We start from the raw sequence: 19,617 nt of genomic DNA on the forward strand, positions 1-19,617 counted from the left end.
GTGACGTTTACTTTCTTATTTTTGCTTGTCTATACTTTCTAATTACTAATAATTAATATCTATTATTTGTTATATTAGGAATAAATGAAACCCTGTTTTAAAACGCCATTATTCATTTGGCGTTTTATTATTCATTTGAATGAATGCCATCATTCAGTTGGCATTTATTGATAAAAAATTGTGTTTCTATTCTTCTCAAGCAAGGACTATCATATGCAGAAATTTGTGACTATGATGAGTCCAGAATTCACTAGGAGGGTGGCATATGGAAACCAATCTCTTCGCTAGTAAGTGAGTCTGGCTGACAACCCAAAATGGCAATGTGACCATAACATTACTTGATTCCATTTAAATCTTACAGCAACAATAGAGGTAGATATTATCATCTCAATTTTATAGATGAAGACTCAGAGTATTATATATCATATTGGTAATCAAGAATTTGGGAATCTAATGGGATGCCTGGCTGGCTCTGTTGGTAGAGCATGTGACTCTTAATCTCTGGCTTGGGAGTTCAAGCCCCACACTGGGCATAGAGATTACTTAAAAAAAAAAAAAGTTATAAAAACTTTGGAATCTGAGAATATCATGCATCTAGTCTAGGGTTCTCAGCCTCAGCACTAGTGACATTTTGGATCAGAAAATTCTTTGTCACGGGGGCTGTCCTATGCATTGTAGGACATTCAGCAGCAGCCCTAGGTTCTACCCCTAGACACCTGTAATATCCCTTTCCTCACAGGTTGTGACAAGCAAAAACATCTTCAGACATTGCCAAATGTCCTCTGATTGAGAATCATTGGTCTAGTGTATTCTATTTATTAATTATATATATCATTAATCATTAATTATGTATGAATTAATTATTCATATTAAACTCAACATTCAAGATATAAACCTCAAATCATTTTCAACACTTCACCTTTATAGGGGGCTTAGTCCTTCAATTAAATCTTTAATTGATGTTGCTGTTGATGAAAACAGACATTATGACATAATGGACATATTTTGTGTAAATATTTTCCTGTCTTTTGATTACTTCCACCCTAATGTTATCAAATGAACAAACATTTTTTTAATTTTTATTTTAGAGAGAGAGAGAGAGAGAGAGAGAGCATGAGTTGGGGAGAAATGCAGAAAGGAGAATCTTGAAAAAAAACCTTTTTTTCAATGTTTTTAAATTTATTTTTGAGAGAGAGACAGAATGAGTGGGGGAAAGGCAACCAGAAAGGGAGACACAGAATCCAAAGCAAGCTCCAGGTTCTGAGCTGTCAGTATAGCACCTAAGACTGGGCTTGAACTCACGACCTGTGAGATCATGACCTGAGCCCAAATCAGACACTATAACGGACTGAGCCATCCATTCTCTTTAGGTACCCCTAAAGAGAATCTTAAGCAGGTTCCATGCTCAGCCCAGAGCCTGACTAAAGGCTCAATCCCACGACCCTGGGATCATGACTAGACCTGAAATCAAGAGTTGGACGCTCAATCAACAGAGCCCCCCAGGTGCCCCAGGTGACATGATTTTTATTCCTATTGTGCTATTAGCTTGAACTACTTTTCTCACTTTGTTTAATTAAAATATTTATCTTTTTCCCCTTGAAAAAATTGTAAGAAAAAAAATAAGTGTTCTCTATGCAGTTTTTCAGTGCCTTTAAGCTTAGAAGGCACTTCCTGGTGTGGAGTATATATTTGGAAATGGAGGGAAAAGTGTGGCATGCCTGTTATACATACTGACATACTTAGTAAGCATGCTCCTACATGTAGTATAGAAAAGTGAGTTTGCTCTCTTTTTGTAAAACACATTCTCCTACTCTTAAAAGCACTCATTCCCTGCTTATATAAACACTTGCTAGATTTTTAATTGACATACACCAGACCTAGTAATAATTAGAGCTAACATTTACCGAGCACTACATTACACGATCTCTCAAGTATAACATGGTGTTTACAACCATGTAAACGTGTCGGGAGGCCAGAATTGGATGCACTTGAGTTTAAAATTTAAGAAGCTGGGGGGCGCCTGGGTGGCGCAGTCGGTTAAGCGTCCGACTTCAGCCAGGTCACGATCTCGCACTCCATGAGTTCGAGCCCCGCGTTGGGCTCTGGGCTGAAGGCTCAGCGCCCGTAGCCTGTTTCCGATTCTGTGTCTCCCTCTCTCTCTGCACCTCCCCCATTCATGCTCTGTCTCTCTCTGTCTCAAAAATAAATAAACGTTGGAAAAAAAAATTTTAAATTTAAGAAACTGGGATGGGATGAGAATTCTGCTTCAGGGCCACACACAAACAAAAACCCCGGAAAGGTTTTAAATGCAGACCCTAAAATTGCACTGTCCAAACCAATTGCTACTAACCTCCCGTGCGTATTTAAATTTTAACTAAAGTGAAATAAATTTTAAAATTCAGTTTTGGCCACACTAGCCACATTTCAAGTGTTCCACAGCCACATAAGGCTAGTAGGTATCGTATTAACAGCACCGAGTAACATTTCCATCATCGAAGAAAGTTTTATTGGACAGTGCAGAGCTAACAGAATATTGCCTTCAGGGCCATTTTTGTGATACCAGATAAAGCTTTTGGAATTCCTGACAAGTTTCCAAAGCTGTGTAACAGAACTGGTTGTTGGGAGTTGCCTGAACTTCCTCCAGAATTGGTGAAAAGCATCAGGTTGGGGATGGTTTGGTTGGTTGTTACTTTCTGTCCAATATAATACTGAGGCTCTAAGAAATTCTGTGGTGAATTTCTTCTACAGGGACACAAGAGCAGAAAAAGCCCAGGATAGCTCAGAAAACTTCCGTCCTGTAATATCCAGTAAGACTGGTGACCATTCACTGGGTGTTTCCTATGTGCCAGTCACTGTGCTGAATGCATACTTCCTTCAATCCTCACAAAACCTCTAAAAGATGTGTATCGTTGCCACCATTTCACAGGTAAGGAAGCTGAACTTTAGAGGCCTAAGGTCACACAGATAGTAGCAGAGCCAGGATCTAAAACAAGATACCTTTATGCTCATGTGTTAAGTACCCCTGTAAACCTCTGGTTCTTCACTTTCCTCATCTGCAAATCTAAAAGGACTAAATTAGAAAATCCCAAAGTTCTCTACCATCTCTAAAACTATGTTCTAAATTAGAATAATACCCCCCCCCCCATTTTCCCAAGCCAATGAAATATGCAGGGTTTGGAAGAGCGCCTTGCTACCTAAGGATATGCTTTCTCCCATCCACACTTTTTCCTGAAACCTTTCTCGGTTTCCCATGATCTAATGTGGTTTCGACTGTTGTGATGTTTATCTCACGCCACACATACTCCTGAACTAGAGAACGTGCTCTCGTGGCAAGGAGGGATTCGCTCCGGTAAATTCTTAAAAACTTAGCAGAACGCCTAGTGCACAGTAAATGCTCCACGAACATTTATGGAATTAACTGGAAGTGGAATGGCAGGAAGACGTGAACCACTTGAAGAGAACTATTAAGGATATTACTTAGAAAACGGGGCCGTCTGAAGAAAACCCCGAATGGAATAGCCCGTATGGGGGGCGGCTGGAGACAAATTCTGACCCACAGACACCTGAAGAAGTGGAATAACGTTAGGGATGGCGGTGGTGACGTTCGCAGGGGGCGGAGCGGACGGCGCCGGGACTCTGGGAGAGGCGGCAAACTCCACCCACCCCGGAACAGCGGCCGCCTGCCCTCCCGGGTCTTCCAGGTTCCCGGGACAGCATCCCAGCCCCGCCCCTCCTCGGAGGTGGCTGCTGCGACGGCAGCTGCGGCTGCGCAGTGGCGCGCGCGTAGGCGAAGCGGCGCGCGCCGCGGTCAGCTGATTGCCCCGGCTGGCACGTGACTTGCTCCGTAGACGCTGGGGTCGTGAAAGCCGTGGGGCCGGAGCTTAGGTCCGGGAGGGATGGAGCGCTGAGCCGTTAACGTCTGCCGGGCTGTCCGCCTCCGTACCTGTTAGTGCAGCCACTTCGTCGTTTGACATCTTCCTGGGTCAGTGAGCGATGGTTACCCCGGATGGGGAGTCCTGGCCAGGCCGAACCTTGCGCTGCGGTCGCCGTCTGGGAGGGATGGGGGCGGGCGCCGGGGCCGAAGCTGTGGCGTTGGAGCTGGCTGGGTGGCTGTGGCTGGTTTCTCGGCGCCAGTTCGTTGAAACCTTGGGCGTAGGTTCTGTTTCTAAGGAAGAGGAAGCAGGGAAAAAGAAATGGCCCTAGGGGGTACGGAATAGCAGAGACAGGAAGGCAAAACAGTGAGGGTCTGGGACATTTCTCCTTGCATTGAGGGTGGGGAGCAAATCCACGCCCCTTGATTGAGAGGGATGAAATGTGACAGAGTGGCCCAGATGAGGATCTGGGGTGGTGTTGTGTGAAGTCACAGCGAGCTCGAGAGCCTTCACTGGGTGTACGTGCTTGTGAGTAGGGGGATGGCAGTTTAAAGGGTCTACGAGCCCTTCACTACTGGCAGGGGTCTCTCGCACAGAATGCAGGATCTTTATAGGCAGGGGAAAGAGTGAGAATCCAGAGAACTCAAACCATTTTTTATTAGAATGGGGGAAGGGTAGGCAAGAAACCCTGCAAAGGAACTTGAGAGAGTCACGTATGGCAAATTGAATCACCTGAAAATGAGTAAATAGAAGCTGATACTCTTTTCAGAGGAAAAGTCCGGTATGTTAGGGAAAAATGAAATATTTCAGCGAGAGCTCAGAACTTAGCACTGCTCTAGGAATGCGGGAGTGGGGTGTAAACAGTCCAGCCTTAGGAGTTCCCACCAGTGTTGGGGAGAGAAGTCACACACACCTGAAACATTGAAGTACTATGAAGTTACAAGAAATTATCAAAAAGAATGCTAAGTGCTTTGGAATTGTGAAGTAGGGATGGAGATATGAACCGACACTATCATGAAATGTCCTGGAGGAAAGATAACTGGGGCTGGGCCTTTGCAAGCCAGTGGGATTTGAACTAGTGGAGAGAAATGAGAACTTTCTAGGTGAGGAAAATCCACAGGATTTGAAGGCCTGAAGATGAGAAGAAAGTGCTTCTAGGGGAGTAAAAAATCCAGGTTTGTGGTGGATTTGAATTACAGAGAAGTGAGAAATAAAGTTGGGGTCTGATAATGAAGACTACTGAATGATATTTACTCATTCATTCAACTGATACTCATTCAACTGAGCTCTCTGTCTCTCTCTCTCTCTCTCTCTCTCTCTCTATATATATATATATGCCAAGTACTATGCTGCTATGAAGGTTTAGAAAACAGGATCTCTCTCATAGAGCTTACAGTCAAGTGGAGGAGATGGGTTTTAATAAATAATCGTGCAAGTGTGAAATGTGCTTGGAAGGAATAACAGAGTAGTGTGAAAGAGTTTGTAAAGGAGATGCCTTTTTAGAAAGTACAAAGGAGGCTTTTTGGAGCATGTGACTTTCAAACTGATAGCTGAAAAGAGGCTAGAAAGGAGGAGAAGGTGTGACTGAAAATGTTCCAGGTGGAAAGAACAGCGTATGTATGTCAGTGCCCTGAGATGTGAAGAGGAATAAAGCTTTTGAGAAGTTGTAGGAGGGCTAGCATGGCCAAACCTGGAGGGAGCTATGTGAGAGAGGCATGCAGAGGAAGGCTGGGATCAGGCCCAGCAGGGCTTTTATCCTAAAAGTAAAGGGAAGCCAGTGAAGATTATAGTCAGTAAAGTGAGTTAGACGTGTTGTTGTTTTTTAATATTTATTTATTTTGAGAGAGAGAGAGTGAGAACACACAAGTGGGGGAAGGGTGGAAGGGTGGGGACAGAGGATCCAAAGTGGGCTCCATGCTGACAGCAGAGAGCCCGACATGGGGCCTGAACTCACCAGCCCTGAGTTCATGACCTGAGCCGAAGTCAGACATTTAACCGACTGAGCCACCCAGGTCCCCTAGACGTGGTTTTTAAAAATAAAATTTTGGGGACGCCTGGGTGGCGCAGTCGGTTAAGCGCCCGACTTCAGCCAGGTCACGATCTCTCCGTCCGGGAGTTCGAGCCCCGCCTCGGGCTCTGGGCTGATGGCTCAGAGCCTGGAGCCTGTTTCCGATTCTGTGTCTCCCTCTCTCTCTGCCCCTCCCCCGTTCATGCTCTGTCTCTCTCTGTCCCAAAAATAAATAAACGTTGAAAAAAAATTTTTTTAATAAAAAAAAAATAAATAAATAAAAAATAAAAATAAAATTTTGTTGGGGTGCCCGGGTGGCTCAGTCACTTAAGTGTCTGACTTCGGCTCAGGTCATGATCTCACAGCTCATGAGTTCGAGACCCATGTCATGCTCTGTGCTGACAGCTCGGAGCCTGAAGCCTGCTTCAGATTTGTGTCTCCCTCTCTCTCTGCCCCTCCCTCACTCATGCTGTCTCTCAAACATAAACATTAAAAATTAAAAAAAATAATAAAATTTTGTTGAGAGAGTGGAGGGTGCAAAAGTAAATGAGGGGAAACCACCTTGGGAGGACATTGTTGTAATTCCTGCCAAGAGGTGGCAAAGCAATTAATAGATTCCTCCTGTAAGAAATGGAGAGCCACTGAAGGGTTTGAAGTCAGGATACCTTCTCTCTCCACTAAGGAATTGAGAAGGTTTAACCGTATTCACTTTTAAGACTTAAGGAGTCAGGGAAGGGAAAGAGTGATTAGATTCTATATTGACCCTTCACTGAGGGCAGTTCTAACTACCCCCTAAGCAGTCCTGAAGTCCACAGGGAATCGTTTGGGAGTTGACTACAGATTCTTTTGCAAAAATCTGTCTTTGGTCTCTCAGACTTATCCTCTGGTAATGTTATCTTCTCCAGAATACCTTTTATTGAACAATAGTAACTGGGCGGACTCAGTTACCTTTCATGTTTATCTTGTTCTCACAGGTCTTTGAGAGAAGGTAGATGAAAATGCTATTCATTGTAAAGGTAGGAACCTGTTAAGACCCTTGGAGCTAGAAACAGTTTTGTCTCAGTGTGGCATAACTTCCAGAGTGTACTGACTCCTGGTATTGTTCCTGCTGATACACCTACATAATACTTAACCACAATCATATCTAGAGAGAAGGCTGAGTTTCCTAAAGTACATTGTAATCTTTGATTCAGCAGTTTTGGTGAACTTTTTCTAGTAGGACACCGTCAAAGGATTGGCAGTGGTGGTCAGCGCTTTTAAAACTGCTTTTCTGTAAGCTTGGGTAAACCTAGTCAGTACACAGCGGCTGGAGGAGATAATGAGCAACAAAGTAGAGCTCAAAGTGCTCAGGTTGTCAATCACGGTTCTTTGGCAACAAGCAAGGTTTAAGGTGTGCTGAAGACGCAGCGGAGCCTCAGGGTTGTGTCTCAGAGCTCCCGGATCTTTCTCTCTTGGTATATCTTGCAGGGACTAGATAAAATCTAAAGAAACAGTACCTGGCATCTGACTAAAGTAAATGCTGAGAGCTAGATAGTGTAATTTTGCATTTAAAACTGGATAGAAGATACTCGTTTTTAATTTTTGGCATGTTAGTCTTAGGAGCTTCATTTACATTTGCTTTTACAACCTAAAAAGAAACTTTTGGGCTTCAAAAGTTGGATACTATGATTATTTCCACAACTTGTGAAATAATTCCATTGGCCAAAGAGCAAAACTGGAATGCCGAAATAAACCTTTACGGCAGGATCTCCTTTGTAGTCCACTGGTTCCAGAGCAGTCTTCCTATTGAACTTGAGTTTGTTTAGGGGTAGCTACAGTTTTGACTGAGTACCTCCTAGGTAAATTTTGTTCTTGTACATATTCTGATCTGTCTGCAGGAGTAAGTCTTTTTCACCCTTTGGATGTGACATTTAATACCATTTTATGTATAAACTAATTCATGTTAGATTCCCATTTCATAAATGTTTTTAAGACCTAGTAGAAACCATTAGCATAGTGCCCTTGGAAAGATAGCTCAGGCAATGACCCAGACCATTCTAAAATCTTATTGAGATGACTGACCTTTGGAACTATATTCTTTTTTTTTTTAATTTTATTTTTTTAAATTTGCATCCAGATAAGCATATAGTGCAACAATGATTTCAGGAGTAGATTCCTTGATGCCCCTTACCCATTTAGCCCATCCCCCCTTCCACACCCCTTCCAGTAACCCTCTGTTTGTTCTCCATATTTATGAGTCGCTTCTGTTTTGTCCCCCTCCCTGTTTTTATATTATTTTTGTTTCCCTTCCTTTATGTTCATCTGTTCTGTATCTTAAAGTCCTCATATGAGTGAAGTCATATGATATTTGTCTTTCTCTGACTGACTAGTTTCACGTAGCATAATACCCTCCAGTTCCATCCACGTAGTTGCAAATGGCAAGATTTCATTCTTTTTGATTGCCGAGTAATACTCCATTGTGTATATGTATATATATATATATATATATATATATATATATATATATATATATATGTACACACACACACACACACACACCACATCTTCTTTATCCATTCATCCCTTGATGGACATTTGGGCTCTTTCCATCCTTTGGCTATTGTTGATAGTGCTGCTATAAACATGGGGGTGTATGTGTCCCTTCGAAACAACACACCTGTATCCCATGGATAAATGCCTGGTTGTGCAATGGCTGGGTCTTAGGGTAATTCTGGTTTTAGTTTTTTGAGGAACCTCCATACTGTTTTCCAGAGTGGCTGCACCAGCTTGCATTCCCAGCAAACTATATTCTTTTGTTGTTGTTTTTTTTTAAATTTCTTTTTTTAATGTTTACTATTTTTGAGAGAGAGAGAGAGAGAGAGCAAGTAGGGAAGGGGCAGAGAGAGAGGGAGACACAGAATCTGCAGCAGGCTCCAGGCTCTGAGCTGCCAGCAGAGAGCCCCAATTGGGGCTTGAACCCATAAACTGTGAGATCATGATCTCAGCCAAAGTCAGATGTTTAACTGACTGAGCCACCCAGGCACCCCCTGAAACCGATGTGTTTTTAAAAGATATTTTAAGCAAGCTATCAGTGAATAGAAAGTTACTTGTAAATTAAAACTGATAATAGGTGGATTAACTTTACCATGAAAGCTTTTCTTTATGAACCAGCCTATACTTTAGTGTTCCTGTATGAGTGCTACTGGCATTTTGGACAGGACTGTCTGTTGTCTGGCCTCCATATGGGGAGAATGTAAAATGCTCCCGTATATTTCCAGACTCCTGGAGGAGAGAGGTACCATTTGCTTGCAAAACACATGTGGTGCTACCATTTATTTGTTGGGCAGATATTTGCGTGCTTGTTAAGTGATAGGCACTCTGTTAGTTATTGGGGATCTAGAAGTTAAGAGTAGTATTTTAATAAGCTAGCATGTAAAATGTGTATAGCCACTAGCTGTGTGATCTTGGGCAGATAATTTCATTAACTGTTCTGTCGTTTTCTAGTGGGGGTGGTAGTAATATCTTCTTTGAGTTAAGCACAAAATTACTTAGCATACTGAAGTGGTTATCACATAGTGCATATTCAGTAAGTGGTTGTCACTACCAGTAAACAGAATCTCAAGCTTCTAGAGTGAAGAATGGGAGAAAACTAACATGTTGAAGGTCTGTAACTTGATGAATTTCAGGCTAGGATACGCTGTGTTGTAGACATAAGCATCTTCTGGCTGAACGTGGTATTGTGGTCCATTCACGGTTACAAAATACCAGCCCAGGGTTGCTTGGCTGGTTCAGTCCATGGAGCATGTGACTCTTGATCTCAGGGTGTGAGTTTGAGCCCCGAATTGGGTGTGGAGCCTACTTAAAATAAAAATTAAAAAAAAAAAACCCACCCCAAAGAAAAGGGAAATAACGTTTTGGAAGCCATGAGTGTAGATTCAGGGATTCCCCTGGATTGGAAGGAATTGTTTGTTCCTTGGGTCATTGCTGAGTTGCATATGGCAGAGAGGAAGTCTCTAGGAGCTCAGAAGGTCCCGATGATTACTTTCAGTAATAGGTGTACAGTGCCCTCCTTGCCATGTCTAGCTTACAAGAAATTACAAGAAATTTTCCCTAACACAACCTAACACCACCCCCCTCCCTAACCCTTCAGTGTTTAAGACAGATATCTATGCAAAAGGAAGGCTTGGCTCCTCTTCTTAAATTTATATCTTTATTTTGAGAGAGAGGGAGAGAGAGAATTCCAAGCAGGCTATGCACTGTCAGGATGGAGCCTGATGTGGGGCTTGAATTCATGAACCACAAGATCGTGGCCTGAGCCTTAAGTCGGACCCGTAACCAACTGAGCCACCCAGGCGCTGCCAATTTAGTATTAATTTATTTTTTAGAGAGACAGCACATGTGGGAGAGAGGGGCTGAGGGGGAGAGGGGGAGAGAGAATCTCAAGGAGGCTCCACACTCAGCCTGACACAGATGAGGTGACCCACGACCCATGGTTGATCCCATGACCCTCAGATCATGAGCTGAGCCAAAATCAAGAGTGGGGTGCTCAACCTTCTGAGACACCCAGGTGCCCCAGGCTTGGCTTTTACAAATTGTTTCTAGCCAACTGAAATAAAAATGATGATCATTTATAAACTATGTCTATTAAAGATGAAATTGTCTTCCATCTTTAAATGTATTTATGGCATGAAATTCAGGTAGTCTGTAATGGGATTATAGAACAATTTTAAATACTTTAGTTGAAAACAGAAAAAAGCAAAAATTAAGGCTTTTTTAAAGAAATATGTTCTGACAGTTTTTAAGTTTCATTCTGTATGAGTCATGAGACTACTCCTTGAAAGGTAAAATTCCCCTTTTAGTTACTAGAAACTTTTAAACAAGTTTTATACCAGTAAGCCAAGCCCTTCCCACAATCTCAAGATGGTTCTGTTTTGAAGAGTAGAATTTTAACATTCAAAGAGGAAAAAGTTGTTCTTTTTTCTTTTTAATTTTTTTTAATGTTTATTTTTGAGAGAGAGAGAGTGTGTGAGCAGGGGAGGGACAGAGAGAGAGGGAGACGTAGAATCTGAAGCAGGCTCCAGACTGAGCTGTCAGCACAGAGCCCCATGCAGGGCTCAAACCCACAAACTGTGAGATCATGACCGAGCTGAAGTCAGATGCTTAACCGACTGAGCTATCCACGTGCCCCCCATTTAAAAAAATTTTTTTTTAATTTTATTAAATAATTTATTAGTTTTTTAAATCACAGTTGGAAGGCTATGTGATATTTCTCTGACATCCAAGGTGTTTCTTCTCGTGCTTATTGAAATAGGCACTTTATTTAGTAAACCTGTATTCCCAAGGACTGAAAAGGAGGTGGTTTTGCATGTAGACCCCCTTCAGTCTCATTGCAAAAATTTATTTATTGTGAAAGGTGGTTGCATTTCAAAGATTAACGTATTGTTTTCTGAAAGAGTTAAAGTCAGTTCAGTGTTGGAGCACTTACAGGGGTGCTATATTTTCTGTGATTGCCCCTAAGTTGGGTCCGGCTCATACCTTCAAAAAGAAATGCTAGCAGCTCTCTGTTTGAGCTTATTATCCCCACCATTTATGTTGTGATAGTTATTGCTTTACTGTTTTTGTTTTATTTTCAAGTGAATTGTGGTAGGAAAATAATCCACGGCCTTCAGATTCCCAGCAATGGGTTGGTAACAGTAAATAGTCTCAGAGCTTTGCACCCAGGTTTTCCTTTCTTCTCTCCTTTCTTCCATTTTGAAAAATAATTGTTACTGTTTTTTTTTTTTAATGTTTATTTTTGAGAGAGGGGGAGGGGCGGAGAGAGAGAAGGAGACAGGCTCCAAAGCTGGCTCTTTGCTGACAACAGAGAGCCTGATGTGGTGCTTGAACCCATGAACTGTGAGATGACAACCTGAGCCGAAGTCAGTCAGTCAACTGACTGAGCCGCCAGGCGCCCCACTGTTTGTTTGTTTTTAAAAGCAGCATACTTACTGCAGTCAGACAATATAGAAGTATTTTAAAAATTTGATCAGTGTTTCTCTTGTGTTTCCACTGGATGCTGCCTTGATTTTTCTTTTCTATCTTGTCATCTGGATTAAATTTCCCTCCCACCCCTAGCTACACACACAGACCTACCTACTCATACAGACCTGCATGCTCAAAATTGTAAGCTCCTTCACGATAGGGAGTTCATTTTATTTGTTTTGCTTCTTAGATCCCACTACGGTTCTGGAAACTTAAGCACCCACAACGTTTGGTGAGATAAATGATATGATCCTAAATTGAAAACAATTACAGTCAAGCAAGAGACATGTGACAAAACACAAAATAGATGTCTGCTTTAATGCAGTTAGTTAATTACATGGTTCTAAATGGGTTGAGGGAGAACATACTGAGGGGGACATACTGGTTTGGTATTATAATAATGGTTCTAGTGCATGGTTGGGTGTAGTTGGGGAAATCTTTTCGTGAAGGGAAGTTTGAGTTGTTTTAAACAGGAAAGGAGTTGTTTTGTGCAAAATGGACTGAGCGGAGGCAAGTAGAAAGAGGACTAAAGGGAGGCAGGCCTGAGGACAAGATTGGTAGAGTTCAGGAAGATTGTGAAGATAAAGTAGAAAAACTCAGACAAGGACATCAGTAGTGATGACAGTGAAGACTGGCAGATTTGAGTTTTATTTCCAGGAAAGAAGCAAAGTAGGGGCAGACATTTTTGTGAGTTAGTCAGCCTTCTATCGTCTACAGCAATTTTTTTAGAGTTGGAAAAAATTTTTAAGGAGAAGTTTTGGGAATGAATCTGGATTCTACACTGTGGTCAAGGAAGGGACTTTTATGTAGGGCGTCTAAAATCCTCTGAATGCTGTCCTTCATAAATTAAATAAAAGTTCGCATTTCTTGAGCAAAGTAAGAGTTTACTCAGATTTTGTTTTGTTCTGTACTTGGTATCATATTGCTTTTCACATTTTAAGCTTATAACCTGCCATGGAAAGCATGCAAAAAGTGGGTTTCTTTTTTTTTTTTTTTTTATGAAATTTATTGTCAAATTGATTTCCATACAACACCCAGTGCTCATCCCAAAAGGTGCCCTCCTCAATACCCATCACCCACCCTCTCCTCCCTCCCACCCCAAAAAGTGGGTTTCTAAACTCCACAGAACAAAAATCCATTTCTGTATTATAGAACTAGCAATACTGTATGATTCTTGATGATATGACATTTAGCCATCTTATTAAAGAATATCTACCATTTTTTTAATAACATTCACCATATAATCAGTGCGCAATCCACTACTTAATCACGGAAATGCCTATTTTAGGACAGTGGTTCTGAAACCGGAGTGATCACCTGAATTACCTGAGGGATGTAACAAGAATATTAAAAAAAAAAAAAAAATTCTTGGATCTCACCCTGTATAGATTAATGGAATAGAGGAGGAGAAAGGGATCTTGGATATCGTATCCAGTCCTCTCATTTTACAAATGAAGAAACTTACACAGACAATGATAAGCAGAACTGGAATTAGATTTCAGGTGTTCATATTTTCAGTGCAGTGCTCTGGCCATTACATTGTGCTTCCTGAAGTTGGCATTTGGGTTTTCTCTGGCTGTAATTTCCAGTGAGATAAAAGGATTGCTTACCAACCTTGATCTCATGCTTCAGACGTAACTATTACTAACCAGCATTGCCCTTTTGTATTATCTCCAGGGTTCATTGTTACCATGCCATTTAGTGGTCTCTAAACTTTTACATGATTTCAAGTGTGAGGATACTGCCTTTTTAAATAAATTGTGTCGGGGGTGTGTTCACATATAGTACTTCATTATTGAAAACTTAGGAAACAGGAATGTATAGGAAGAATGAGAACATTCATTATTCACTCCCAAGAGGTAATCTTTAACAGTTTCTTTATAATTTAATGTTCACATGTACATACATCCTTTCCTTTCTTTAAGTTGGGATAGCTGGGACATGTGTACATTTTTATGGTTTTTGATAAATATTGAAACTGCCTTCTAGAAATTGTCTCTTTTTAAGCACAAAACTTTTTGGTCTTTCAGGTATTGTATAGTTATTTTAGATTGAGGAGAAAGTACTAATAGCAAGTTATTATGTCTTTTTAATGGTTTTAAATGAATTTGTTTTATCAATCATGTCGGCATGCCATACATTTTGGAAGTAATAACATGTATGAATGTGTGGGACATTAATTCAAGCCCCATCTGTTCTTTTTTTTTTTTTTTTTTTTAACAAAAATGAACAATTTCTCCCCATATTACTAAAGCAATACATTTTCATTGTTGTGTTCACAGTATTACTACAGTCAGCTTAAACTTGTTAACATTTCTCAGGTTCATTGTTGTTACTCCCGCTTTCTATTAAATGTTAAAACACTGCTGAGTGAGGCTGGAAGGTTATGGCTGGATCCCTACATAGAAACAAACAGAGCAGTCAGATAACTTACAACAAAAACTGATGAACAGTCTATACAACAAAACTAGATGAGACTTCAGTTTTTGGCCATGATGGATCTTCTGGTACCATACTTGCTTTCTTACCATGAACAACTAGGAAACTGGACAAAATGTATGAAAAAATTCTTCCAAATATTGGACAACAGGTAGTATTTGAACTGAGAGACTGGCAACAAATGAAGCGAGATCCATAGTTCCTCTGCTTTCTACTTGGAATTGCTTTCTGTCTGGAGTCACTCTTTAGATCATGGTCTCAGAAGGAAAAACCAAGTAAAGCATGTTGGTCTTGCTGAATTGAGGAGACTGGAGTTGGGGAACACTTACCTGGCTGGAAGTTGCAGATCATATTGTCAGAAAGGAGGGAGGCAGACAGAAAAACCACCCAAAATTTGTATATAGGTCTCTGTAGGAGGACCAGCAAAGAATGACTAGAGAGCTTTAAGTGGAACAATATCCAGGGCACATGGGGCTGGGAAGTGTTTGAATACCTAGGGCATTCACTAGAATCCCCAGAAAGACCTTAGTAGTAGAGCTTAATTAGCTTTAGACACATTCTAACAAAGTTTAAAAATAAGCCTCCAGTGTATTATGCTAATTCTCAAGTACCTGTCAGAAGAGAGTACAACATTCTTATAAGACGACAAAATCCAGTGATTGGCAATGTAACATTGTGAATTAGTGATCTAACAGAAAACGGAACATAATGAGGATAAAAATGAAAGGCTTTTGAAAATGGAACTTAGCTGAAAAATACATCTAAAGAGAAAAATTCACTTTGTGAGATGAATAGCAGATACTCTAAAGAAAAGTTCAGCAAACTAGAAGATAGAGCAAGAGTATACCCAAACTGAAGCATAGAAAACAACTGAAAAAAAAAAAAATGAATCGAAGCTTTTTGACCTGTGGGACAGTATTAGGTGGTTTAATGTGTGATTTTTGTATCAAGAGAAGAGAAAGGGAAGCAGAAAAAAAATTTGAAGAAGAAGATGGATGGGATTTTTTCACATTTGATGAAAAGTAAACACAGATTCAGGAAGCTCAATGAAGTCTAAGCTGGATAAATCCTTGTGACCATGGAATAGGCAAATTTTTCTTATGCCACAGAAAGCATATATTATGGGGAAAAAGTTGGTAAATTAGACATCAGAATTGATAAGTTGAAAGCACTGAGTGAGCACATACAACACCTGGAGCTTGCATATCTTTCTGATGGCCTGTCTGCTTGGGAAAACAGTTTGGCGGCTTCTTATGAAGTTAAACATACGCTAATCATTCAGCTCTGGAATTCCACTTCTTGATGTTTATCTAAGAGAAATGAAAATATATTTTCAAAAAGAGCTTTGTCGTGGAATGTTCATAGCACCTTTGTTGTCAATGGGTCCAAAGCAGAAACAGTCTAAATGTCCCTCAACATGCAAATAGATCAGCAAACCGTAGTACATTCATGCAATGAATTAATAAGCAGTAAAACAGAATGTACTGCTGTTGATACAACATGGACAAATACCAAAGACTTGCTGAACAAAAGGAGTCCGATACCGGAGAGTACATGATGTATTTTCATTCACAGCGAACTTCTGGATTAGGCAGAGCTGTCGTATGACCGCAGATCAGCATCTGCCCAGGGCTGGCAGTGCAGTAGGAGTTGACTGGGACTGGGTGTGGGGGAAGGCTTTGGGACAAAAGAGATGTTTTAAATCTTGGTTGTGGTAGTGGTTACACAGGTGTATACGTTTGTCAACAACTCATGAAACTTTATATTCTCATAAAGTTGATTTTTAAAAACATAGGGGAAGTGAAGGGAGCTAACCAGTAATAAACCAGATATTTTAACTAGATTATCTCATTTAATCCTCACAGTTATTTATTCATTCACAAATATTCAGTAGGTACTTTTTGAGGTTCTACATACTGGCCTCTGTGCCAGGTACTGAGTTGTGAGCAAAAATTATCATGGTTTCCACCAACTCTAATGGGAAGTTTATTTGGAAGAAAGACTTGAATAAAAAGTGTCCCTCAGGGAAATACTAAAAAGAAACTGCTATGAGAGCATATAATATATTTATCTGTAGCATATAATATATACTGTCACAATGTATGATATCCATTCTGTGGTGTATCTCATATGAGGTACTTTCTGTGCCTTGGTTTCTTTGCAACTACTACCCATCTGATAAGGTTGTTTTAAACATACTAAATGAGTTAATATATATGAAGTATTTTTATTGGTGCTAGGAGATAGGAAGTGCCCAGTAAGTATTGGCTGTTATCTTGATGACATTTGACAGTTCTAATTGTCTAATGTTGCAGGGGTATACTTGTGATAACCCAGGGAACACTGGAGTAGGAAGAGGTTTGGGGGAAGACATGAATTTGACTAAAAACACTGGGTTTTAGATGTTTTTGAGACCTCCAAGTGGAGAGGTCTTGTAGTTAGTTGAGGAGGCTTGTTGGGTATGGCTCTGGATGCAGCAGAGGAGTCTGAGCTGGAGGTAAAAATTTGAGAGAGTTCAGCATCTAGCCTGGAATTGTCTTGTTACAGATAACATCCTCAAGAGAAAAATTGCATGCACATGTTTATACCCAAATATAACAGAGGGAGTCAGACCTAGGTCTGAGTCTTGAGGAATTCCAACATTTGATTAGGGTACCTTTTAATTTTCCCTTTTGTTAAACATATGATTCGTGTGTATTTATGCCTGACTTCCAATATGCAAGATGAAAAAAGGGAAATGATTAGGAATAAAAACAGAAGTCATTTGAAGCGTTCAGAGGAGATGGAAATGTCTAGGTTCTTGATGAGAAGATAAACAGTGGACACCCAGTTTTGACTGTTTCAGTGCAGCTGAGATAAAAGGGGAAATGTGTTTAGCAATACAATTTCATTTAAGATATATGTATATTCATCTGCAAAGATAAATTTTATATGGAGCTGAGCTTAAAGTTTTTTAAATTTGAAGGAAAAAAAAATTTTTTTTTAATTAAGTAGGCTCTGTTCCCAGTGTGGGGCTTGAACTCAATGACCCCAAGATCAAGAGTCACATGCTCTCCCAACTGAGCCAGCCAGGTGCCCCTCAAGGAGAAATTTTTTTATGTGACTTGTGTCCACAGGGTAACAGTGGACATTGTTCAAAAACAGAACAAAAGGAATTTTGCATAAGACTTACTGATGCTGTTCTCAAAGGCAATTCTTAGGTTCATCATTTTGTTGATTCCTTCCAACAGTTGTGTGAAGAGATTTATAGTATTCCACAGATGAGGAAACTAGTGAGGGAATAGAGTCAGGAGTTTAACTATTAATGGGACTCTAAAGTTTGTGCTGTTTTTCTCTTTTTAAATTTAATTAAATTTAAATTCTATCTCCATATCTCTTGAAACTATTTTTTTTTTGCTTTTCTGTTTGGAGGTATCATTGTTCCTTCTAGGAGCTAGCATAGTTGGGGTGCTGGGCGTTGCTGTTCCAGACATCAACATCATCATTCTGATGATCTTAGATGAAAAGAAAAGGGAAGGGAAGCTCAATTTATTTAGAATTCCTTGGGCCTACTGGTTGCTTGGAGCCCAGAAGGAAGCAGGACAAAAGGGTTTAAGGTTACGCATGGATTCTTCAAATAGCGGAGCTCATGTGGGTCTGAGTGCGGAACATTTTCTTCTAGTATGACACAATAGAGAGTACATAGCCTTTTACAGTCAAACTCCGTGGTGTTTGAACCCCACTTGCCACTCATGTGGCCTTGGTAAATGAGAACCTCTCCCAAGTATTACTACCTAGCTCATAGGGCTGTCGTGAGAATTAAATGAGATAGCATATGAGATGTGTATAACATAATACCAAACATAGAGAACACCTTTTCCTCCTCATATCCAAACAATTAGCCCCTAGAGAGGGCTCCAGTTTAAAATGGAATTAGAGTACTTTCTATAAGTTTCCTAGACATTTCCTTTTTCTTTTCTTTTCTTTTTTTTTTTTTTAACCAATCTCAAACTTATAATTTCTGGTGGCTAAGTGTGGGGCTCAAACTTATGACTTGGAGATCAAGAGTTACATGCTCCATTGACTGAGCCAGCAGGTACCTCTTTCCTAGACATTTCTAGACTCTACTTTTGCTTAGAATCATCGTGACATTATTTTATTTGGTCCTGATAATAGCTCAGTGAAATAGGATAGGGCAGTTATTTATAGATGAAAAATGGGGTTCTTTTTCTTATTTTTTGAAATACTTTGGAAACCTGTTGGATAAAAAAGATTTTCTAGAACTCTAAATGGTATGATAGTGACATCTACTGTAATAGCTCATATTATTACAGTCTTTGAAGAAGCTGCACTTTGGATAATTTTAAAATATCAGAAAGAACTTATTGATTTAATCACCTGCTATTTTGGAAGGGAGAGGAGGTATAAAATGTCATCAGATACACTTTAACAAAACTGCTTGTATAAATATAATAAAACCTCAGATTTCCAAAAACTACCATCATGTAGAAGATCTGGATTACTAAAAGAGGTTTAAAGATGTTATGAATTCTCTTGTCAACTTAGAATTTTAAAGTTTAAGGTAGTGCTATGACTGGTGTTTGGGCTAAAAAAAAACTAGATTTGATAAGTGCAAGAATATTAGATGGAGGAGACCAGAGAAGTGGAAAAGCCAGAGCCAAAGTTGCCAAAGGCAAATGAAAGGATAGCAAGGTTTGGAGCAGCTTAGGTGAGGTGATTCGGGTTAGGGGAAGACAGGAAAGCAGGAGATAGAACCACAACATTTCATCAGGAATTTAAAGAGCAACTTACTGAGATGGACTCTGGAGTTAATACAAGTGTAGCCCAAGCTCTTACCTTTACAATATTATGCAGTTAGAGTTCCTGAATATGTTGACCCTGAAGTATTTCTTGACAAAAAATTCCAAGACATCAGGAAGGTTTTTGTTCAATATATTACCATACTTGGTCATAACACAGTATGAACAGACTAGAAAGCATCTTGACTAGTTTTAAAACAGAAAAGTTGTGCTTGGGGGATTAACATAGTAACAAGACTATTCTCTGGATATTCTGTTTGAGAGTCCATTAAAATTTATAAATTTGCTAAACATTGTTTTATTGTAAAGTAATTACATTCTTGTAACAGTTAACAATACTTAATTTGGAAATATTTCAAGTATGCAGAAAAGTTCAAATACTTTAGATTAACAGACATCGTGTACCTACTACCCAGATTTAACAGTTATTAACGTTGTACCATATTTTCCCTAGATATTTTTATTTTATTTTTTTAAATATTTATTTGTTTTGAGAGAG

At 40.0% G+C, this 19,617-nt stretch overlaps 1 protein-coding gene across 6 annotated transcripts in view; it reads left to right on the forward strand.

Annotated features, from left to right (window-relative positions):
• Positions 1 to 3,800: 3,800 nt before the first annotated feature.
• ATP6V1C1 (ATPase H+ transporting V1 subunit C1) overlaps positions 3,801 to 19,617 on the forward strand; it is a 67,359-nt gene continuing 51,542 nt past the window's right edge. For 3 of the 6 annotated variants that reach the window (XM_047842601.1, XM_047842599.1, XM_047842600.1), the window contains exon 1: positions 3,801 to 3,982. The gene's annotated coding sequence lies outside the window, so the exon portion shown is untranslated. The remainder of the gene's footprint in view (positions 3,983 to 19,617) is intronic. The other 3 variants (XM_047842602.1, XM_047842604.1, XM_047842603.1) reach the window with 1 other exon arrangement.

The sequence above is a fragment of the Prionailurus viverrinus genome, chromosome F2, assembly GCF_022837055.1.
Source record: "Prionailurus viverrinus isolate Anna chromosome F2, UM_Priviv_1.0, whole genome shotgun sequence".
NCBI lineage: Eukaryota > Metazoa > Chordata > Mammalia > Carnivora > Felidae > Prionailurus > Prionailurus viverrinus.